The following is a 26,046-nucleotide window of genomic DNA, read 5'->3' as shown; positions in this document are numbered from 1 at the left end:
TAACTCTCCAGATAAGCACATCAACATTTTTATAAATAGATTACATTCTATAAAGGTTCCTTCTTTGCATAACTATCTTGCTTCCTGATATTTTCTGCTTGTGACTTCTTGCTGTTTGTTTGCAGGCTGAGTACTTTTTCAGTTATATTTGCTTGCATTTCTCCAGCCTGCTATAACTTATTATGTGCATCATTGTAAATCTTGAGGTTATACTTTGAGGTAAACAGCAATAGTTTTGAGAATGACAAATTTTGTAAAATAATTACTAGTAACTATGAACACATGTTTAGTCGTCTTATCTTTAGCATTATCTGTGAGGTGAGAGCCTTACAGTAGCATTCTTACACATTGAAAAATTAATTACTGCAACATTTGTATATTTTACTTTTTTAATATGCTTTCAAGCTCAATATTTATTAACCATCTCTAGGAGGAGAACCTTCTTCTTGAACTGCTGCAGTCTGTGTGATGAAGATACTCCCATCATACTGTTTGGTAGAGAGTTCCAAGATTTTGAACCAATGATCGAGAAGGAATGACAATTTATGTCCAAGTTTGGTGGTGTTTAGATTGGAGGGATAGTGGAGGTAATGGTGATATCATTCATCCATTATCCTCTTCACTCTGGGTGGTAGTGGTGATCTGCCTCAGGGCAAGCCTTCTGCTTATTTCTCCATGCCCAGCGGTCTTTTGCTTTCCTCTTCAGCTGCATGTAGGAGCCTCCAATTTTCAATTTCAAGTTGTCCAACATCATTGTGCCCTTTCTCCCTTTTGATCTCCCTCCCTTGAATCTTCCTTCAATCACTTCCTTCAGCGGGTTCTTATGCCTTATAATATGACCAATCCAACCTTGCTGTCTTTTCTGGATGATATTCACTAACATATCTCCCTCCTCCACCATCCTGAAAACTTCTTTATTGCTCCTGTGATTGCTCCAACTGACCCATTTAAATGTGTTGGAAATTGCAAGGAAAATCTGTTGGAATTATAGGGTTGCAGAAAAGTTCTTGAAGTAAGAATACTGTGGGTTCTGAGGTTCAGGCACAGGAAAAACGGATGGTTTGTGTACAGGTAAAACAGAAAGAATCAGTGATCGGTAAAGAAGTGGGAATGTGTTCACAATTTACCCAAGAGAATATGATAGAGCAGGTTGCAGAAATGTTTAGAAATTTTGTACATGAAGGGAAAGACTTTCCATGTGTACAGAGTGGAGTAGGTAAAGATGTTAAATTTTTTAAAGACACAGGGGCTAGTCAAACCTTAATGTTGTGGGATAGTGACATTTGTTATTCAAAGGGAATATTGGAGGAACAGGTGATAATAAATGGGCTCATGGAGATGCTAAACCTATTCCATTGTAGAAGGTAAATTTAAAGAGTAGGTGGAAAACAGGCAAAGTGACTGTTGGAGTGGTGGAAAAATTGCCCATTGCAGGGGTTCAATTTATTCTGGGTAGTAATATAGTTGGATCACAAATGTGGGTGATACTTATGGTAACTGAGCAGCCTGTGGAGATGTCGTCAACAGAAGTGTTACAGAAGAGCATCCTGGATTGTTTCCAGATTGTGTGATAACGAGATCACAGCCTCATAGGTTGTAACAAGAAAGACAGGAAGGACAGGAAGTTCAAAGGTAGGGAGAAGGTGCTGAAATTCAGTTAGCTTACACTATGTTTGATAGCATTGTTCAGGAAGACAGAGCAGAGGACAATTCAGCTGAAGTGTTTAACTCAAGACGGTTAGTGGAATTACAGAAAAAAATGCGAATTCAAGATTTATGTTTGACAGCATACTCAGAAACAGAGGCAAAATGTATTCCAGAATGGTAATACCTTAAGGGTAATGCTTTAATGGGAGAATGGAAGCTGTATCATGCTTCAGCAAATGAAAGCTGGATGGAAGCACATCAGATTGTTATCCCATTTTGGTATAGAAATAAGATTCTGTGGATAGCATATGAAATCCAATGGAGAGACATTTAAGAATTAAAAAGACATAGACAAAAATACAGAAAGATTTTTATTGGCCTGGATTGCATAGGGATGTAGTCAAATCCTATAAAACATGTCACACATGTCAGTTGTTAGGGAAACCACAAGCAGTGATTATGCCAGCATCTTTAATTCAATTTCCAGCATTTGAAAAGCCTTTTACTAGGGTCAAGATTGATTGTGTAGGATTCCTCATTCAGACTAAAAGTTGAAATCAGTATTTACTGACAATAATCAATGTAGCTGCCAGATTTCCTGAAACAATACCATTGAGAAACATTGCAAAAAAGAAAATTATGGAAGAGTTAACTAATTTTTTTACAAGGTATGGTTTATCTGAGGAAATACAATCAGATCAGTGTTCAAATTTTATGTCACAGCTGTTTAAGGAAATAATGAACAGTTTGGGGATGAACCTATTTAAGGCAACAGCTTATCATTCTGAGTCACAAGGGGCTTTGGAAAGATGGCATCAAACCCTAAAAACTATGATGAGAGAGTACAGTTAGGGTTATCCACAGGGTTTGGATAGAGGAATTCCATTCTTGTTATTTGCTAATAGAGGCTCTCCCAATGCATCAACTGGTTTTAGCCCTTTTGAGCTAGTTTACAGTCATGAGATCATGAAGGGGACCACTGAAATTGATTCATGAGAAATTGGTGGATCAAAATTCAGAAAATACTCTCTTGGATAACGTATCAAACTTCAGAGAGAGATTAGACAGTGCATGTGAGCTGGCTAGGGACCATTTAAGGATTTCACAGCAAGTAATGAAAGTGAAAGCTGACAGGAAGGCTACAGCTTGGAATTTTATTGCTGGAGAGAAAGGGCTAGTTCTGTAAGCAGTTCTGGGTGACTCATTGAAGGCAAAGTTTAGTGTGCCTTACAGGATTGAAAAAAAATTGAGTGAAAAAAAATTGAGTGAAGCAAATTATTTAATCAATGCTCCAGATAGAAGAAAAAAACAGAGGGTATGTCATGTAACTATGCTTAAAAAGAACATTGACAGGGAAGAGGACCAAAAGGAGGTGTTAGTTGATAAGGACAAAGACGTAGAAATGCAGGACTCTGAAATTGATTTTCCTCTAATCAAATTGGATAATGAGGGAGTACTTGAAAATTTAAATGTAAAATTGAGTTACCTTCCAGACAAGTGTCAAAGTGACTTGGAAAAGCTATTGCAATCACACAAAGCTATTTCTGGAAATAAGCTTGGAAGGACAAGTTTAGCTATACATGATGTATCTGTAGAAGTTGCATCTTCGGTATGGCAACATCCTTTTGGATTAAATCTGGCAAAGATATCACAAGTGCAAAAAGAAATTTACTTCATGCTTCAAAATGATATCCTTGAGTCCAGTTGAAGTAATAGGAATTCACCTATTGTGCTGGTACTAAAACTGGATAGAACACAAAGAGTGTGTGTGGACTATTGAAAGGTGAATGCAGTGACAAAAGCAGATTCATATCCTATACCATGGTTGGAGGATCATACTGAGAAAGTGGGATAATTAACATTTATCCCAAAGATGACTTGCTAAAAGGATATTTTGGCAAGTACCGTTATCGGAGAAAGCAAAGGAGATATTAACTTTTGTGACACCAAATGGACTATATCAGCTTAAAGTCATGCCATTTGAAATGAAGAATGCATTTGCAACATTTCAAAGATAAACAAGTTAATTACAGGTCTAAGCAATTATGTGGTTTATATTGATGACTTGATAGTTTTCAGTCCTATGTGGGAGGAGCATTTATAACATCTAGAAGAATTATTTACTTGATTACAAGAAACTAATTTGATGATGGACTTGGCTAAAAGTGAATTTTCCAAAGCGCAAGTTATGTATCAAGGCCATACCATTGGACATGGTAAAGTGACTCCGAGAGATGTGAATTGTGGCTATTGTGCATTCCCCAGTGCCTACAACAAAACAAGACTTTTTGAGATTTCTGGGCATGAGTGGATTTTATCAAAAATCTCTACCAAATTTTAGCAGTGTGGTTGCTCCATTGACTGAACTATTAAAAAGGAACAAGGACTTTCAATGGGCACAGGAGTGTCAGAAGGCATTTGACAGTTTGAAAACTGTATTAACTACGACACCAGTTTTGACAGTACCCAATTACTCCAAGCAATTTAAGTTGTCTGTTGACACAAGTGCTATAGGTGTTGGGGCCATACTATTACAAGAAGATGACACTGGCATTGAAAAACTAATAGGGTATATTTCACGGAAGTTGAATGCACAGCAGAGAAAATGTTCAACAAGCAAAAATGAGACATTGGATTTGGTGTTAGCATTGCAGCATTTTGAAATCTATGTGGCAAACTATTTGCAGGAAACAATTGTTTATACAGACCACAATCCTTTAAAGATTCTGGACAAATTTCAAGTCAGAAGTGCAAGACTATTCAGATGGAGTTTATTACTGAAACCATTTAATCTACAGATTATACATATAGCGGGGTGAGAGAATCTGAGTGCAGATGCTTTATTAAGAGTTTGAAGCTTAAAGGGAAAATTGGACCTTTATTTATATATTGTTATGTTAATGCATGCCTTTGGTAATGTAGCAGTGCAAGTATATAGATAAGTATGGGAGGTAGTATAAGATAGGTTAATAAAAATGAATCCATCTTTTTGAATTATGAAGGTTCATTTTTCAACATGGAGGGGGATGTCAAGAAGATGTAATAATTCTAATAATGTTTTTGGAATTTATTGTAAAATAGAAAAATAGTTGGATGTGGCTAAGTGTGTGTTTGTGTGTGAGAGAGACAGTTTTAATTCAATTAGAGGCAGCTAGTCTGGGTACTTTGACCTAAGAATAGAGGTTAGGTTTGAAATGTTAATTAGATAAACATGAGGAAGTTTAGAAACATAGGTGTCAAGGGAACATTTGCATAATAAACCAGAGTAGATTGTTTTCAAAGGTGTGAAATGTGTCACCTAGCCAGCTGAAGTTTAGAAATGGTTTGCTTATTTTTCCCAAAGAGCACTGGTAAAACTTAATGCTATGAGAGGGTTTTATTATCAGGGAGATAAAGTCCAAAGACATAGTGAAACAATGGGTATTTGCATTCAAAGAGAAAGAAATGTATAAAGAAGGAGCAAGGGTTGTGTGTAAGGGGAGGTATTTTTAAGATCTTATAAGTGTTTGAAAAAGCTTACAGCATCTATGCCTCAAGCTGCTGTCTTCAAAGGACTGAAGTTAAGAAAACTCAGTAGGAAGTCAACTGGTTCAGGGCATCATGTTTCGTCACCTGAGTCGTTTAAAATCTAAGAGTGAACATTTTAGCTTGGTGGGCAGGCCTACGCCCGACCCACTCGAGCATTAAATAAAGCACATTGACGTCTGCCAAGCCTGCCCACATCACTACACACTCTCGCAATATTGCGCTAGGTGGGTTCATGATGGAGACAGAGGTGTGTCCGCCATTAATTAAGTAGCCAGTTAAGGCACTTGAAGCACCAATTGTCTCTGAATTTACATAGCCATGTGATTTTTAGGCCGTCGCACAGGCAAAATGAGCAGGCGAACAGACCATAATTTACAAAACCTCATCCACGGATGGGATAAGAGGGGTCAGTGGCCTTGTCAATGCGATTAGTGAGGAGTTCAGGATATCACTTGCTGCTGGTTGCTTCTGTGAACAGGAAAGCTTAATCTTTCTTCAGAGCTGCATTCAGAGAATTTAGAGGATTCAGTTCAGAATTCAGTGTTGTTTTCCAGGCCTCTGGATGATTCACACCACATGGGACCTTCCAGGTATCAGACAGCGTTCCCTTACCCTGGTAATGGGGATTGTGGTCTCCGCTGGAGACTCCTCCTCCTCTGAGGAGGAAAGGGCTAGAAGGGGAGGATGCCAGGTGTCCCTATTCAGCTTCTAGGGAAGCAACCTGTGGGAGGAGAGGTGCAGGCACAAGGGGCACAGGGTCAACAGGAAGTACAAGGCAAAAGATGCCACTATCCTGCTGCCAGGGTTTACAGGTAATGATGCAGCCACCTCAATATGCCTGAGGAGCAATGCCAACAGAGGCTCCATCTCTTAAGGGAGACAGTGACCTCCATTTGTCAGGGAATCAGCCATGAGATCGGCTCCAACTGTATGGGTGGACACCACATGCCAGTGGCTCTGAAGGTCATGGTGGACCTCAACTTCTATGCCTCCAGCTGTTTCCAGGGGTCAGTGGGGGAGCTTTGTGGAGTTTCCCAATCAGTTGGTGACAGACACTCTGTTCAGGTGGGTAAAGACTTTCATTCATTACCATACGGACGAGGCCAGCCGGGCAGTGCAAGCCAGAGGCTTTGTAATGATTGTTGAGTTCCCCTGCATCCAGGGTGCAATTGACTGCACACATGTGGCCGCCAAGTTGCCTGTGGGTGAGCCAGGAGGTTTTGTCAAAAGAAAGGGATTCCACTCCATGAATGGGCTGATAGTGTGTGATCACAAATGCAGATTCTGCAAATGTGTGCAAGGTACCTTGGCAGCTCCCACGCCGCTTACATATTGAGGCTCCCATGTGCTGAGGCTCTTCAGTGCTCCAGCCTGACTGGTTGGATGACTGCTGGATGACAAGGGCTATCCCCTCAAAAGATGACACATGACACCCCTCCACCATCCAAGAACAGAGACTGAGCAGCGGTACAACAGGAGCCAAGCCTCCATAAGGATGATGGCAGAGAGAACCATCAATCTTTTCAAGGTGTGCTTCCGATGCCTGGATCTTTCGGGGGTGCACTGCAATACCCCCCAGATCGTGTGTCACTGATAGTGGTTGCATGCTGAGCTCTCCATAATCTGGCACTTGCAAGGGGGGACGCACTGGATGAAGAAGATCTTGATGCAGCTGCACGGGCAACAGATGATGAGTCCAATAGTAAGTCCAAGGACAACACTGAGGATAACACTGAGGAGATAGACGTTGACCTGGGGTAACCTCCCGGGAGGCTGGGGCACCTGGGATGCTTTGATCTAACGCTCCTTCAGCTGGCCTAACAAATAAGAACCACCGCCACATGCCAGGGCTGCAGGCTCCATACTCAATCCCTGACAGGACCAGTTCCTTGGTCAACAACATACACTGTGTGCCATTGCAATAAAGTTTCAAGAGACACATGTCCATCATAACATCATAGAATACCCTGCACCTCCAGAACAAATGCAGCATACAGAGGCCACTGGCGCAAAATAACATGTCATTTCATTGTGAATATGAAACATTACAGAAATTAACATTAACTGGCGATTTCCATCAGACCATTAAAATAAAAGAAAAATGTGGGAACCATATATCACCCATGATCAGGCTGCGATGAGCTTAAGATGCTTTACATTTTCACTTGAGGTGCTGCAGCTAGATGCTCCCCCCTCATTGGCACCGACATTGGAGACAGCCTGCTCACTCTCCTGTCTTCTTGGCCTTGATGACTTTGACAGTCATCCTCTGGCCTGCGGAACCTGTGCTGGCCCCGCCTGGGAGGGAGTGGCCAGTGTCGCGGCTGGCATCTCCCCAGTTGCTGCAGCCACATCGGATGCCATGGTCACAGGCAGAGAGGCAGACATGCTGTTGCCATCATCTGGAGCGCCCTGAGAGGAGCCCACAGAGACGACAGGCAGCTCGTGCACCAATGTCAGGTCTCTTTGGACCTCCCTGCTCACCACTGATGGACGAGCACCTGGCTGGGATACTGGGGGTCCAATCCATCTCCCACACTGACACTGACCAGCTCATTGCGGGTGTGAGAGCTTGCAAGTCCAAGCGCATCCCCAGGAACCCCCAATTGAGCCCCTAAAGAAGCCTCTCCATGAGAGTTGCCACTCTTTCCGTGGAGAAAGCATTGCACTCAGCCATGAGGGTCAATGCAGTGCTTACGCTTTGCAGGGACACCACCATCACAGAGAACATGGCATGCATTCCCTCATGTACCTCCGCCAGATCCTCCCGCACACCCTGCTGGATATCCAGCATCTGCTGCCTCATGGGCGATTCCAGAGGCCCATGATTAGCCATAGACTAAGCATTATCCTCGTACTCAGAGGTCCTCCGATTGCCAGGACCCTGGGCACTCTCTGCCTCCACCTGCACCCCAAGTGAGTGTGAAGTGCCCTCACCAATGTGTACTGATAGAGTACACAGCGATGTTTCGCCCGCCGAGGTGCTGATATCTGCACTGGTGCCTGCTTGACAGAAAGGGTGTGATGCAGATGCGTGGTGAGCCTGGTGGTCCTCAGGGGTGACTGGTGGGCCTTCAGGCTCCTCATAACGAATGCAGGTTCAAATGCAAGTGAGCCTAAAGGGAGAAGAAGGACATGTCATTAGTTTAAATCGTGAAACTGTCACTATGCATGCCTGGCACCCTGATGAGATGGAGATATGCCTCATGGTGCCCTCGTCTTTCCATTATCAATGGGGATTCCAGATTTGTGGTTCACGTCAATATGAGAACTACACTGGAATGGTTGCAAAGACTGACATTGTCACCTCAGTGCACTGCACTCTTACCTTCCTCTAGCACCCCTGCCTCACCGCTGCCGCTTGACAGAGGTGCATGGCGCCTCTCCAGCTCCAGGGCCTCCTGCTCATACCGCGTGAGGATGAGGAGGTGTGGGGATCCCCCGTCAGTGCGCGACCTCTCAGCATTGTTATTGGATGTTTTGTCCTGAAAGGACAGAGGAGCATTGATTAGTCCACCCTGTACCTGCATTGCCATTGCAGCCTGGCCAACTCCATCTGAGGAACACCTCACCGGGCTCAGCCAATTTGTGACCCTGGAGCCGCAAGGCACTCAGTCCAAGCAGCCAAGGCTCACGCCCTCGGCCAGCTGCTGGCTCACTGAAATTTGCCACTCACACTCTAACACTTCTGAGGTCCACAGAGGGATGAGTAATTCTTATCTGTTCTGCAAAGTGACCCATGCCAACATGGTACTCACCCTTCCTGACTGCAGGAGATCATTGAAGCCCTTGTGGCACTGCACCCTTGTGTGCATCACCACATCGTGGCTGCTGACCTTGGATGCCATCTCCTCCCAGGCCTTTTTGGTGAGGTCAGGAGGGAGGCCCCTCCTCCTAGCTCTGGAAGCAAGGATTTCTCTCCTTACTGCCACCTTCTCCAGGAGGGCTGCGAGGTGCTCATTTGAGAAACGTGGGGCAGACTGCCCCGCCAGCCTGAGCTCTCCCCTGCCGTGTCCACCCACTACAGCTTCCATTCACAAGGCTTTCACATCCTTCAGTGGCAGCCTTCCAGGGGCTGCTGAGGCCGCATTTGAATTGGCTGCCCAGCGGACATCAGGCCCCCATCCCCACCCGCTCCTTCGCACTCATTCAGAGGCTGAGTATCACATTGGGTGGGCATTAATTGGCCTGCCCATGTAAAATCACTGAGCGCCGCTGATTGTGGGTGGCGATCAGCGTCCCAACCACTGATCTCACATGCCAAGGGCAAAATTCTGCCCTGTGTGTCTTACTGTTGCCTTAATGAAAGTGTAACTGGGAGTTAGATTGTTTAGGGGATTTAGAAATGATCATAGTCATAATTTGTAGATCAATGTATGTATTTACAGTCATTTCTTCTATTAATAAATGCTCAATGTAATTATGTAAAATCCTATAAGACTTCATAGTCTTACTACTACTGAATTCAGAGCACACATCTCAAAATTTATACAAATTGCAAAACAAGTTGTGGCAGTTGTTTCAAATTTCCCTTTGGGATTTGAACAACTCATCATTTACTATCAACTGTGTGACAACCATGAGCAGAAACATTGTTTCCAGCAAAGGTCCAAAGTAGTCAATGTCTAACCGCACCCAGGGTCTACATGGCCACCCCCATGGGTGTAATGGAGCTGTCACTGGCAACTTTTGCAGTTGCTGACATTGCACATAAACTCTCCATTTTGCCACCCATCCCAGGCCAGCATAGATAGTTGTGTGCTATGGCCTTCATTTGGGAAATTCTTGGATATGCACTGTGTAGTTCAATTAAAAGTGGTTCCCTTCCTTTGGATAAGCAATCACTCACATTCCCCAAAATAAGATGCCATCCTGCCATGGCCAGCACTATCTCTGGTGCCTTCTTGAATTCCAGATTCTCTTTTGGACAATAATCTTTTCTGAATAGTGTCCTCTTTCACACCACACACTAAACGATCTCTGAGCATATCTTTCAGAGTCATACCGAACTCACAGTTTTCTGTTAGCTGCTTCAGATTTGCCACATGGCACGCACTTATCTCACCCAGTGCTCTATTTTGTGAATTAAACCTGAACCTCTGCATCGTACTGAGGGCTCTAGTTGAAAGTGCCCCTTCACAAGGTCCACCAATTCATCAAGACCCTTCAAATCTGGGCACTGGGTGCCGTCAAACTTTGAATCATGCTGTAGGTTTTGCTCCCACAAATGTTCAAGGGGATCCTTCACCTCTCCTCTTCCCCCATTATCTTATTTGCTTGAAAAAAGAACGTGAAATGTTCTATGCATTGAGACTAATCGTCTGTGGCAGGTTCAAAAGGATCAATTCTCCCAAACTGTGGCATTTTGAGAGGGGATCACCTGTGCAATTCTAATGGAGCTTGCTACTTACAATTATTGGGTGAGGTACAGTGCCAATTTCTTTCTAATTTGATTTCTCCTGTTCAGTCCTGTTTCATCCTCATTGCCAGTTTCTTATAGGGTGGCCAAGTTGCCCTATTAATGATAGAGTTGATCTGCAGACACTTTTGGGTGGAAATTTTAAGTTTATTTACAATGTACTCACCAACAACTATACATGTGCTTTCATCTCCAACTCTATCTCTACACTGACTGCTAAGGTAGCCCACGCTACTCTCCTATTGGTTACTACAGATTGTGATCTTGCCACCAAGTATCATTCTTAAAGGTGCATTACCCAATAAACAAAACCATAATTATTATAATTATCTATCTTCAAATGAGAAGCATGGCTATCTGTGTGGATTTTTAATTTATTAAGCCCTTAGGGCTGCATTTAATAAGTTATTATTTACATAAATTATTTTACTCACACAATTAATTTAATCAAAGATGACCATTACTTAGATCACAATTTGACATCTACCAACTACTTATATCTTTATTCTTTACTTCTTGCTATTTGAATTTGAATTCAAGTGTCTGAAGAATTAAGTCAAATCAACATCTCTTAATCCTGAAAGTTAATTTGAAATGTTTTTCAGGGAGGGACAACAAGAGCATTGTCTCACTGATGCCTGTTAAGAATTGTACACATTTGATCTTGCTTTTCTCTCAGTATCAGTTCTCCCCTCTCCTCCTTTTGAAATATGGTTCCACCAACACCGGATGCTATCATAATGTGAATGTTGGAAGTAACTTTTTCAAGGGAGCAACATGGCCGAGCCTGATCTCATCATTCTTCAACACATACACTTGCACCTCCAGCACCTCAGTGGTAGAAAAAAATAATGGAATCTAGAAATGAGAAATACAATATTGAATAGTCAGCATTGATTTCAAACAGGAAAAACTTGTTTGACTAATGTTATTGATTTTTTTTTGAGGCAGTAACAGAGAATATAGACAATGGTAATGCAGTAGGCGTAAGTTATCTGGATTTTCAAAAGGCCTTTGATAAGGTACGTAGTAATCAGCTAATGAATAAGGTCAGATAATGTAGAGTCAGGGGACAAATGGCAGAGTAGGTTGCTAGGTGGTTTCAAGACAGAAAGCAGAGAATAGGAATTAGGGATCATTATTCAGAGTGACAAAAGGTGGAAAGTGGTGTTCCACAAGAATCAGTGTTGAAACAACTGCTGTTCATAATTTACATTAATAATTTGGGCTTTAGGAATCAAAAGTACAATTTATGCATTTATGGATGATGCAAAATAGGAGGGCAATAGTATATTATTAATATTAAGGAGAACTGATACAAATTGAAGGAGGGAATTAATAAACTTACAAAATGTACAAATGAATATCAACATAGCTAAAAATGAGGAAGGAAGAATAGTGATGTTGCTTATTACTTGGAAGACGCAAGTCTCGGGCCAGGATTTTCCGGACCCGTCATGGCTGGTCCTGCCACAGTAGATTTGGTGGCCCAGCCAGAAGTCCATTGACTTTCGGCGGGAGGGGACATTCCTGGTGGTGGGCAGGGCCAGAAAATCCCTCCCTAGGTGTGGTAGAGGAACAAAGGAATCTCAGAGTAAAATACATCAACAGCCTACGTTTATACAGTGCCTTTGATGGGACAAAACATCCCAAGATGCCTTTTTAAAATTCATTCACAGGATGTGGGCTTCACTGGCTGGGCCAGCATTTATTGCCCATCGTAATTTCCCCTGAGAAGGTAGTGGTGAACTGTCTTCATGAATCGCTGCAGTCCATGTGGTGTAGATACACCCACAGTGCTGTTAGGAAGGGAGAACCAGGATTTTGATGTAGTAACAGTGAAGGAACGTTAATATATTTCCAAGTCAGGAAGATGAGTGACTTGGAGGGGAACTTCCAGGTGGTAATGTTCCCAACTATCTGCAGCACTTGTCCTTCTAGATGATAGTGGTCGTAGGTTTGGAAGGTGCTGTCAAAGGAACCCAGGTAAATTTCTGCAGTGCATCTTGTACACACTGCTGGTACTGTGCGTCAGTGGTGGAGGGAATGAATGTTTGTGGATTTGGTGCCAATCAAGCAGGCTGCTTGTGCTGGACGTAAGAACATAAGAAATAGGAATAGGAGTAGGCCATTTGGCCCCTGAAGCCTGCACTGCCAGTCAATAAGATCATTGCTGATCTGCTCCAAGCCTCAACTCCTCTTTCGTGCCAGCTCCTCATAGCCCCGATGTTTCCAAAATCCATCTAACCCCTCTTTAAATACTTTCAGTGATCTAGTCTCCACAATTCACTGGGATAGTGGATTCCTGACATTCACTACCCTCTGAGAGAAGAAATTCCTTCACATCTCAATTTTAAATGAGTGCCCCCTTATTCTGTATCTATGTTCCCCAGTTCAAGATTCCCCCACCAGTGGAAACATCTTCTCAACATCTACCCTTTCAAGACCCCTCAGAATCTTGTACGTTTCGATAAGATCACTCCTCATTCTTCTAAACTCTAATGAATAAAGGCCTAACCTGTTTAGCCATTCTTGATAAGTTAACCCCTTCATCCCAAGAATCAGCCTAGTGCACCTTGCACCTTGGGATGTATTTGAACTGCCTCGATTGCCAGTATATCCTTTCTTAAATACGGGGACAAAAACGGTACACAGTACTCCTGGTGCAGCCTCACAAACACCCTGTACAGTTGTAACAAGACTTCCCTATTTTTAAACTCCAACCCCCTACTAATACAGGCCAAAATTCCATTTGCTTTCTTAATTGCTTGCTGCACCTGCATGCTAACTCTTTGTGTTTCATACACAAGAACACCCAGATCCCTCTGTGTTGCACTTTTTAGGAGTCTCTCTCCATTGAAATAATAGGCTGCGTTTTGATTCATCCTCCAAAATGCATGACCTCACACTTTCCTACATTAAATCCATTTGCTAAATTTTTACCCACTCACTCAACCTGTTTATATCCCCTTGCAGATTCCTTATGTCCTCATCACAACATGCCCTCCCACCTATTTTTGTATTGTCTGCAAATTTAGATACATTACACCCTGCCTCCTCCTCCTAGTCATTAATATAGAAAGTAAATAATTGAGGACCTAGGACTCAACTTATTACATCTTTCCAACCTGAAAAAGACCCATTAATCCTGACTCTCTGTCTTCTGTGTGTTAACCAATCCTCAATCCATGCTAATACATTACCCTCAATACCGTGAGCTCCTATCTTATGCAATAGCCTTTTATGTGGCACCTTATGGAATGCCTTCTGGAAATACACATACACTACATCTACCAGTCCCCCATCATCAACTCTGCTTGTTATATCCTCAAAGAACTGTGGCAAATTTATCAAACATGATTTGCTTTTCACAAAACCATGTTGACTCTGTTTGATTGTGTTAAGCTTTTCTAAATGTCCTGTATTTCTTCCTTAATAATGGATTCTAGCTGTTAGGTTGTTAGGCTGACTGGCCTATAGTTTCCTGCTTTTTGTCTCCCTCCCTTCTTGAACAGAGATGTCACATTAGTGGTTTTATAATCCACTGGGACCCTCCCAGAACCTAGTGAGTCCTGGAATATTTCGACAAATGTCTCCACTTTCTCTGCAGCCTTTAAAAGCTTTGGGTGCAGGCCATCAGGCCCTGGCAACTTGTCTGCCTTTCGTCCCATTAGTTTGTCAAATACTTTGTCCCTCGTGATACAGACTGTTACAAAATCTTTCCTTCTATTAGCTCCTTGCTTACCTGATATCTTTGGGATGTTTATAGTGTCCTCTACCGTGAAGACCGATGTAAAATATTGGTTTAAATTATCTGCCATTCCCCTGTTCCCCGTTATTAATTCTCCAGTCACATCCTCCAAGGGTCCCACATTCAGTTTAGCCACTTTCTTTTTATATACCCGTAGAAACTCTTCCTCTTTGGTTTTATATTTCTTGCCAGTTTTCTTTCATAATCAATTTTCTCCCTCTTTATTAGCTTTTTAGCCATCCACTTCTGGTCCCTAAAGAGTTCCCAATTCTCTGGCCTACCATTAGTTTTTGCCGCTTTGTATGCCTTAGTTTTTGATTGGACACTCTCCTGAACTGCACTTGCTAACCACGGGTAGTTCATCCTTCTCATCGAGTCCTTCTTTTTGACTGGAAAATTTTTTTTGCTGAGCTTTATGAAACATCTGCTTAAATGTCTGCCACTGCTCATCCACTGACCTTCCTCTTAGTCTATTTTCTCAGCCCGCTTTATACAACTCTTTCTTCATACCTCTGTAATTGCCCTTTTTTAAGTTGAGGATACTGGTCTGAGACCCGAGTAGCTCACCCTCAAACTGAATTTGAAATTCTACCATGTTGTGATCACTACCCACTGGAGGATAATGTCTTATTTATCCTACCTCATTACACATTACTAGATCTAAAATAGCCTGTTCCTGGGTAGGTTCTGCAGCATATTGCTCTAAGAAACAATCCCTGATGCACTTTACAAATTTGCCTTCCATGTTACCCCAATAATCTGATTTGTCCAGTCAATATGCAGATTGAAATCACCCATGACAATTGTATCGCCCATCTTATATGCCTTCATAATTTCCTGATTTATACTTTGAGCTACAGTGAGGCAACTCTTCGGAGGCCTATAGACGACTCCCACCCATGACTTCTTTCCCTTGTTATTCCTTATGTCCACCCAAACTGATTCCACATTGCGATCTATTACACCTATATCACAACACCACCATGCTGATACCTTGCTTTATTATCAAAGCTACCCCACCTCCTTTTCCTTTTTGCCTATTTTTCCAGAATGTCGAATGCCCTTGAATATTGAGTTCCCAGACTTGGTCACCCTGCAACCACGTCTCTGTGATAGCTAGCAAGTCATGTTCATTTATTTCTATTTGTGCCGTCAACTCATCTATCTTGTTGCAAATGCTGCATGCATTCAGTTAAAGAGCCTTAAGCTTTGACTTTTTACCAGTGTTACTCATTCTGGTTCTAATTTCTGTTGCACTCTTCTGCTTATATTTTCTGCCCCCTCATGTCACAGTTTGATTATCATTCGCCTCTTCATTTCGCTGCACCTCTCCTATCTTGTTTCTTTTTTTAAACTTCCCTTCAATTGAACTCTTTCCCCCACTAATTAGCTTAAAGTCCTATCTACAACACTAGTTATAAGATTCTCCAGGACACTGGTTTAAATGAAGCCTGTCCCAATGGAACAGCTCTCTCCTTCCCCAGTACTGGTGCCAATGCCCCATGAATTGGAACCCATTTCCCCCGCACCAATCTTTGAGCCACGCATTTACCTCTCTAATCTTTTCTACCCTACGACAATTCACACGTAACTCAGGTAGCAATCTGGAGATTATTACCTTTGGGGTCCTGCTTTTTAATTTAGCTCCAAGCTGCTTGTAGTCCCTCAGCAGAACCTCTTTCATAGTCCTACCTATGACACTGGTACCTGCATGGACCATGACAACTGGATCCTCCCCCTTCTACTTCAAGTTCCTCTCCAGCTCAGAAGAGATGTCCTTAACCTTGCACTGATGTGCTGGGCTCCTCCATCATTGAGGATGGGGATATTTGTGGAGCCTCCTCCTCCAGTGAGTTGATTAATTAATTGTCCACCACCGTTCATGACTGGATGTGGCAGGACTGCAGAATTACAGCTTCACAGGAGCATCACTAAACAAAGTATGACACTGACCTATGTTAGAAGATATTCAGATGACCAAAAGCTTGGTCAAAAAGGTTTTTAAAAAGTGTCTTCAAGGAGGCTAGCGAGGTAGAGAGGCAGGGATTTGTAGGGAGGTTATTCCAGAACTTGGGGCCTAAGCAACTTCAGGCACAGCCACCAACGGTGGAGCAGTTATGATCAGAAATGTACAAGAGGCCGGAATTAGAGGAGCACAGCTATCTCGGAGGGTTATGCAGTTGGAAGAGATTAGAGGAGAAGATTAGAGATTAGAGAGATGTGGAACGGCAAGGCCATGGAGGGATTTGAAAACAAGAATGAGAAATTTAAACTTAAGATGTTGCTTAAAGGGACCCAATATAGGTCTGCGAGCCCAGGGGTGGTAGAGAAATGGGACTTGCTGCGAGTTAAGGCATGAGCAGGAGATTTCTGGATGGCTTCAAGTTTAAAGAAAGTAGAATGTGAGAGATCAACTAGGAGTGCATTGAAATAATTGAGTCTAGAGGAAACAATGCATGGATGAGGATTTCAGCAGCAGATAAACTGTGACAGGTGCAAAGTTGAGTGATGTTACGGAGGTGAAAATAAGAGATGCCACAAAAATTAGGTTAGGAGCTCATTTCAGATCAAATATGGCACTAACATGGCAAACAGATTGGTTTAATCTCTGACTATTGCCAGGGAGAGGGATGGAGTCTATAAAAGGAACAAATGTTTGGAAAACAGCACGCCAAGCAGCATCTGTGGAGAGAAACAGAGTTAACATTTCAGGTTGATGACTTTTGATCAGAACTGAGTCAATAGTTAAAGAACAGTGTTTGGAGCAGGGATCAAAAACAGTGGCTTCAGTCTTCCAGATATTTAATTGTAGGAAATTTCAATTCATCCAGTACTGGATAATGGATAAGCAGTCTAATAATTTAGCAAAAGTCAAAGAGTCAAGAGAGGTAGTGGTGAGGTAGAGCTTGGTGTCGTCAGTGTAATGTGGACATATATAACACAGTGCCTTTGGATGATGTCTTCGAGGTGCAGCATTTAGATTCAAAAACAGGAAGGTGCCAAGATAAATCCTTAGGGGAGACCGAGGTACCCATGTGGGAGGAGCAAGAAAAAGCCATTGTAAATAATTCTCTGGCTATCATTAGATAAGTGAGAATGGAACCACGTGAGAGTAATACCACCCAGCTGGCTAACAGTGAAGAGGCATAGTCAATCACTAAGCTGTGCCACAGCTTAGTAAGGCAATAAAAAAAGGCTAACCAAGCAGTAGGCTTTGTTTTTAGGGAGATAGAATTGAAAGGTAGGGAGGTTAGGCTAGCCCTATATCGAAGCTTGGTTAGACTGCCCTCAGAGGATTGTGTGCAGTTCCGGTCACCATATTTTTTAAAGGATATGCAGTGCCTGGAGATAATACAAAACAGATTTACAGGGATGATACCAGAAGTGTGTGGGTATACATATCAGGAAAGGATTGATAGGCTGGGTGCCATTTCTCCGGAGATAAAGAAGACTGACGGGTGATTGAATAGCACTATTTTTTTAAATTCTGAAATATTTTGATAGAATGGATACAGAGAGAATGTTTCCTCTTGTGAGGAACAGCACAACTGGAGGCCATCAATAAATAATAGTCACCAAGAAATCCAATAGGGAACTCAGAAGAAACTTCTTTACCCAAACAGCGGTTAGAATGTGAATCTCGCTACCGCAAGGAGTGGTTGAAGTGAATAGTGAGATTTATTAAAGGGGAAGCTAGACAAGCATTTGAGGGAGAAGGGAATATATGATTACAATAGTGCATTTGATGAGAAAAGATGGGAGGAGGATTGGGTGGTGCATTAACACCAACCTGAACTGTTAGGGCTAAGTGGTCTGTTTCTGTGCTGTATATCCTATGTAATCCTATGTAACAGGAATCGCCAGAAAATAATCAAAAGCAAGAGCCCTGGCTAACTTTTTCACTCTTGAACACAAGTGCATTGAAGCCCATGTGAACATCTCAACTGCTGACCTGGCTGTGATTGGCTAACTGTGAGCTATTCATTGGATTATTCACCTTACTGTTGAGGGAAAAAGAAATGAGCTTTCAATTTTAATACAAACTCCAGCAGTGAAATTCTCTGTTCACCCAGGTTTGATATTATGAGTATGGGGAGCAGGAACAGCTCTTTTGTGCATTGTTCTGGGGTTTGATGGTTCATTGACAATGTTCAAGGCACAGGGAGACTAAGCATTGCAACTGATGTAATCATTTTTAACATGGAGCAGCATGAGGCAAACTCTACCAGAAGAACACTGAAGCTCAAAAGGGTGTTTGATTTTAACTATATTCATCACCTAAGATTCACCAATTTTCAGCAAAGCAGATGAAACACCGACTGGCAGTTACAACATCAGGCTCATCACACAGGTTACCTTCTGTGTGCTATTGATGTGTTGGATCAGATGGTGGACAAAGAATAATATAAAGTTTAGACCATTTTATAGCTATGGCCAAAGGAGACTAAAGGGTTCTGCAAGACAGCAAAGACTTAATACGTGGGATTTTTACAAAATAGGCATTAGTCAAGCAGTGTGATCTGTGCTGTGCACTTTACTATTTTTCTTTTTTCATCAGCAGATGCCACAGATCTGGATGTTTTCTCAGGCATCATTTATTAGAATCAATGAACTATCATTGTAGATCTAAAATTGCTTGGGATCGTTGTGCTGAGCAGTATCAGACAGTGTAACCAGCCCACACAACGGCATTAGGCAGCATCATCATGCAGCATTCAGTAATGATCAATGCAATGAGTTTCTAAATGCAAGCCTCCAGGACCTTACTTTTACCCTTTCTATTTTCAGCATGTTTGTGGGCAAAAAAAATTTTCCAGCATTGTAACGGGGACACTGGCTCCTTTTGATATATTAATAACTACGCTGTACAACATAGTGCAAAATGACATTTTGCTGATGATGAATAATAATTTGTGTCAACTGTCTCACTCCTCTTAATGGAAACATTTCTCTCGGTTCCTGGAAATGTTTTGTGAGATCCAGATTAAGGCTAGAGTCAGACCTTGGGGTTAATGCTGCATGGTGCACGAAGGATATTTGGTTTAATTCCTAATTTCCTTGGAAAGATTGCTGATAAGAGGTGTATAGAAAATAGAAAGCTATCTGAAACATGCAACACCTTAAATATTCTTGTTTTGCTTCGAGTTGGCTGTGACATCTTTTGCTGAATACAGATGGCTCCTGCAGAGGGAGGAGACTTTATAAAATAACAACTAAGACAAACAGCAGATCATATAGTGCCACTGTGATCTCTCATGTTGAAGCCTTGGGATACTTTACGTTCAACTCCACCTACAATGGGAAAACTGATGTTTTTTTTAATGGCCTTAGAATGAAGTTGAGAGAATATGTTGCTGAATTAATTCAGGACCTGTCTAATGCTCAGCAGAATTGTGTTCAATAATTGAAATATTACAGGCAAAGTACGCATAGACAGATATATAGGACATTATAGCAGAAAATTGCCCTAGCCTCATTTAAACCTGCAGAAGTATTGAGGAATCAAAATTCCTCTCAATCCCTGCTGTAACAAACTTTCATTATTTCCATAGAAACAGAACGTAATGAAAACCATTGATTAAATAACCATACTGTCTCATTAGACATTTTTATGTTAGAAGAATGCAGCCAACTGCAAAGGCATAATGATTCCTCCATCAGCTGCACTCCACATTGTGATCTAATGATGTTTTAAACCCACAAAGGTCTATGAATGTGCTGTCAGATTCCAGAGACTGCTTAAATTAAGATAAACTTGGCCAAATGGCCGCACGCATTTGGGTTCTCAGCAAACATGCATCAGACTGGTGAGCTTTGGAGACTTCAACTATAAATATACCCTTTGCACCTTCCCCAGCCAGCTCCTCGTGAAGCTTAGTGGCTTCTTAGTTTGAGGAGAGCAGGTTCCCCATTCCCCCAACCTCCCTTTGAAAATTGCATTGTGCTCCAGAGGTAGTGAGATCAAGCGCTGCTCTTCGAGAAGTCAATTTTCAAATCACACCCGCACCCATTTCCAACTCCACTGGCAATTGAAAATATGGCCCGCAATGTTTCAGGTTGATGATTTTTCATCAGAATGCGATGGTTGAGAGTAGTCATCAACTTGACTTTACCCTGTTTCTCTCTCCGCAGGTGTTGCAAGGTCACCTGACTATTACCAGCATTTTCTGTTTTTAGAGATGAGGCAAAACTTTTCCTCTCAGAGGGTCATGAACCTTTGAAACTCTCTTCCTGAAAAAGACGATAGAAGCAGAGTATTTGAATTTTTTTAAGGCAGAGTTGGATAGATTATTGGTAAACAAGGGTTTACCAATAGGTTATCTTGGGTAGGCGGGATGCAGATTTGAGGTTACTATCAGATCGCTATGATTTTATTAAATGGCAGAGCAGGCTCAAGAGGCCGAATGGCCTAATCCTGCTCTTTGCTCCTATGTTCGTATTTCTGATTTCCAGCATCTACAGGATTATATTTTTGTGTTGATCTAACCGGCCTTTTATGACTTGGAGAACTACATTGACCACACTCCAATATGTGGCACATACCCGCATTCCTTAATGTATTTATTTTTAGTGCCTCAGAAATTTCCTCCCACATCTTCCCCAAGATCCTGGGATATATTGTTAGTCCAGGATTTTTGTCTTCCTTTATCTTAACCATTTTTTGTAAATTACCTAATTATCCACCATAATATCTCTGAACTCACTCTCAAACAATCCAGAACAGACCTGCTCTCATATATCCTTCTTTTAGCTAAAAGCTAATGTGTAACGCTGATGATATTTTTTGATAATCGGTGTAGCAACTGCTGCTCACAACACTCCTCCTCACATTGCATCTAAAAGACACTCTAATGTATGAAAAAGAAGAGCATGTTAAGACATTCAATGGAAGCACAGACAGATATGAGTGTAAAACAGTTTAAGTTCACTTTTGAGCGTATTGTAGTAAAGGAAACACAAATTTACTCTGCGATCAGTTATTTATAGGGGCAGAATTTTATGTTTTCTCCATTCCATGTTTGCAGGTGGGAGGGTTGCTGTAAGATTCCTAGGATGGCCTTCCCACCGCCCAGCTGCCTTCCCCAACCTCTCTGCAATTTTATGAGACAAGTGAGGCCTAGGGTGGCTTGGCACAAGTGAAGACCTTAAGTGGGCAATTAATGACCACTTAATGGCCATTTCCAGCCCATCCTCAATTTTCAGGTCGGCAGGAAGGGTTCAGCAGCATGGGGGAGCTCAGCAGTTCACCCTGCTCAGGTCTCAGGCGTAGGGTGTGGGGTTGCCTCTATCAAAGGCCTCCTTTCAATATTGGGTACCCCCACGCCCCAACTGCCCCCCCACCCCTAACCCCCCCACCAATGTCTGACAAGGTCCCCCCGCCACAGTGCCCCCCCCCCCATCCCGACCTATACTCTCCGCTTTGCACCCGTCTGCCTACTCCTCTGGGCCTCAGCTCCTCTCATCTCCCTGAGACCCCTGCACTTACATGGCCCTGGACTTCAGTACTTAGTCTCTGGGGTCTGCTTGCTCCAGGTCCTTTCCACTGCAACATCTGGCACTATTGATTGGCTGGCAGCTCTCTGAGCTGGTTTGTCCTCCTGAGTGAGGGGTGGAAGTCCCTTCTCCAGCCACTTTTTCAATGGGGCAGTCAGGATCAGCAAGGATGTGTATGCCACCAACTCTTCAGGTAGTGCGCCAGGAAACCCCACCAACCGAAAAATCCTAGCCATAGAGTTTGTAGTTATTTATTTGAAATGGCGGTGGGGGTGGGGGGGGGAGGAGGAGGAGTTACTGGTGAGAAAGGTAGACTGTGTTAAACAGCTAAGAACACGTAATTGATAACTTGAGTTCTGATACCCTTTACTGCACACTCCTCTGAGTTATGGCCACCTTGATGCTTAGCTCCATATTTTTCTGCCTCTCAAGCTTGGGGAAACCATCCCAGGCATGTCCATAGTCAAGCAATTTCAGATGAAAACATTGTGCAGAATATAGAAGACTATAGTTATCCAGGATTTGCGGTTTGGATCATATTGCATTACACCTCTTAAATTGATTGAAGAAGCAAAATTGTCCCTTAAGACTCTGATTGTCTTGATGACTGCTTAGGTAGAAGCATTTCCATTACTGTAACACTCCTCTGCTGATGGCTATTCACTTAGCAGAGTCATTATCTTAGACAACAGGTAGATTGCCTTGTCATCCACAAGCCAAATAACCAGATGATTCCTTCCTGGAAGAGTTTGATTTGGGCAGAATTCCTAAGTGTTGACATGGAGAATTCTTTGCCATATACAAACAGGACATTTCTGTTAAGGAAGTTGAAAGAGTTAACTATAGGAGCTTGCAAAGTGACATCTATTATGCCTTGCACTTTGGAGATAGCAAAACCATAAAAATAGCAGGCTCGATCATGACATTACTACACTTTGATGTTAAATTAGCTCCTTGAAAAGTGTATTAGTTACCTGATGAACGAATGCCAAGATGATCTTCTGTATGCTATTCCACACACCCCAAATGATTTCCTGAATGTTGTTGTGATATTCACTGGCAGAGCTTTGGAGACAGATAACCTTGGTTGCAGGTCATCAAGCAATACCTGGTATAGTTCTCTTATCACTCACTCTGTGAAATGCAATCTTTTAATGCGGATATCTTCCCAAAGAGCATCATAGGATTTATACAGCCTTTAAATTCTTAGAGCGTGTGTCATCTTGAAGGACCAACTTACTTCACATGCTAACAAACTGTCCTTTCTTCCATCCTCTCCTGTGGCTTCCATTCTAATACAGAAGTAAAAATATGAATCACATGTCTGCTCCTGAGAACCTCTGCCTCTAGATGAGACTAAACTTATCTCACAATTCCATAGCCAAGTCCAGAGTTGTCCAAATGAGAAGCTAAATTAAAAGACTCCTTCGAAGCTCCAATATTCAGTTGACTAAGTTTCTGCATGAGCTCTTCAATTCTGCCGGCATTAAAAGGTGTAACTTAATTAACTCTTTCTCTGTTACCCCAGTACATTGCGAGTGTAACTTTCTTGATTTTGATACAGTAATGTTATGGGCCCTCATTTTAATATCTATTAACAATTTCTATGGGAACTCAGAGGTTGAATTGCAGTGAGGCATGGAAATAATGGGAAATAGGTGAGAAACGGCAGAAATGGCTACGTCCCCAATTTGCAGGCTTTCAAATTCCAACCGTGGTGAGGCCTTGCAGGGTTATCGAGCTTAAAAAGAAGACTGGGAATTTGCAGATATAAAATTAGGAATGTGAGAATACTTAGGAAGAGGAAACAACTTTTATTACAATTATATAAGGTGGTATAATGGCTATTATCTTACACAAATCCTGACATGATCTGAAAACATTCCTAAAGACAAATCCATACATCCCGCAGCCTTGTAAAAATACAAACAATTTCAGTGAGGAATTGATAAGTTATTAGGCGGCACAAGACTTTGGATCTATTATAGAAATAGACCAACTTCTGTGTTGCCTCTAGGCCTAGTTTCCTACAAGATTAAGGCCCCAAGATTCATGAATTGGGGAAAGGTGCAAGTTTGTAATTACATCCTTGAGGCTCCAGGAATTTTTAATAGGGCAATGTATGTCAAGGTTCCTCTGCAGAAGTCCCCTGTATAAATTTTACGGCATTATGGACTCACTGAAGAAGTGCCTGTCTTCCCAATGACAGCGAGATGCAAAGCAAGAGACTTTTAAAATTAATTTATGGGATGTGGACGTTGCTGCCTAGGCCAGCATTTATTGCCCATCCCTAATTTCCATTGAGAAGGTGGTTGTGAGCTGCCTTCTTGAACTGCTGCAGTCCATGTGGCATTAGTACACCCACAGTGCTGTTAGGGAGGAAGTTCTAGGATTTTGACCCAGCAACAATGAAGGAACAGCAGTATATTTCCAGGTCAGGATGGGGAGTGGCTCTGAGGGGAACTTCCAGGCAGTGGTGTTCTGTTATGATATAGCAGGTGGTATTTCCTGTGCTGACCAAATCCCAAAGGGAAACTTGGCCATGTTATCACAATGATTTTGCAATTTGCATTTATTATGAGAATGTTTATGCACTGAATTCAGAAGTAATGAGTTCACTATCACTTTTAAAAATTTTAAAGATCAAATTAAAATATTTATTAGCAAAAGAAAAAAAATTAAACACACACTACTACAGTTACATAGTTGCATTTATTTTTTTTAATAGTTCTCACAAGACTTCTACTTAACTAGCCTTCTGACTACACACTCTTTTCAGGCAACAGTCCAAATAGATTCCTAATCTATAAAATATTCAGCAATATTACCTCAAGCACCCACTGTTGCTGCAAGGGAAGTATTTAAAAGCTTCTTCCTCCCTATCACTCAATAATGGAACTCAATAATGGCCTTTAACAAAACCTTGGTTACTGGAACAGAAAACTTATCCAGAATGGCTAGAGGCTTTTCCCACAGGTCTGTATTATGCAGTGCACCTTTCAAGACCTCACATGGCCATACCACAAATAGCTTTCCATCTTTAAATATATTTCCCCCCTTTTGATCTGTAAATTCTGTTGTTTCTCCCTTTCTTTGGAAGTTACTTTCCTCAGAATATAAAAATCTTTCATGTTGTCATTATGGCCAGAATTCATGAAAAATAAACTTAATAACTTTGCCTTATTTATCTTGCCAGTTGTAAACATCTTATTGTGTCCCTTTGAAAATCAAACAATCTCTCAGCTTATCTAAAAATGCAAATTCCAGTCATACTGTATCTGCTTAGACCTCATCCTAGTTTACCCATCTCTGCTTTAAATGCCTATTTCATACATAACCTCTTTTGATGATTCAAACCTTTCGGCCTAACTGTCTGCAGAGTTTAATTAAACTAGACACACACACACACACACACACACATGAACATACATACACACAGTCCCCATAAGCCTGCTTCATTATCCCACAGTAATATTAAGGAAAAATGATATTTACATTACAGTTCCCATGTATCTGCTGACCTTGTCCTTCTAGCTGGTAGTGGTTGTGGGTCTGGAAGATGCTGCCTAAGGAGCCTTGGTAAGTTTCTACAGTACACCATGGAGATGGTGCACACTGCTGCTACTGTTTGCCGGTGGTGGAGGGAATAAATTTTTGTGGAAGGGTTGCCAATCAAGCGGGCTGCTTTGTCCTAGAAGGTGTTGAACTTCTTGAGTGCTGCTGGAGCTTCAGGCAAGTGGAGAGTATCCCATCACACTCCTGACTTGTGCCTTGTAGATGGTGGATAGACTTTGGGGAGTTAGGGGGTGAGTTACATGCCACAGGATACCTACCTGCAGACCTGCTCTTGTAGTCACAGTGTTTATATGGTTGGAGCAGTTAAGTTTCTGGTCAATGGTAACCCCTAGGATGGTGATAATGGGGGATTCAGCAGGGGTGCCTTTGAATGTCAAGGCAGCAGAACGTTGAACAAGGGCTGCCCAATAGGAATCCTACTTTACCTGATCTATATGCTGGAGGATGAAAGGCAGCAGAAGTCTGTAACAGAAGGGAAATTAATCGGGCTGCTCCTGAAGAGGTCCCACTTAAAGACAGTTAGAGCCCCAGTGACCAGTTTTGGGTGAATCATCTGCCCATTTTCACATGTTAAGAGGACATGTTGAGGGCATGTTTTGCCAGTAGATTCCTTTTAGACCTTTAAACTTAG

The sequence above is a fragment of the Carcharodon carcharias genome, chromosome 11 (genome assembly GCF_017639515.1).
Source record: "Carcharodon carcharias isolate sCarCar2 chromosome 11, sCarCar2.pri, whole genome shotgun sequence".
Classification (NCBI taxonomy): domain Eukaryota; kingdom Metazoa; phylum Chordata; class Chondrichthyes; order Lamniformes; family Lamnidae; genus Carcharodon; species Carcharodon carcharias.
The sequence above is the reverse complement of the archived record's forward strand: the minus strand, read 5'-3'. Positions refer to the sequence as shown.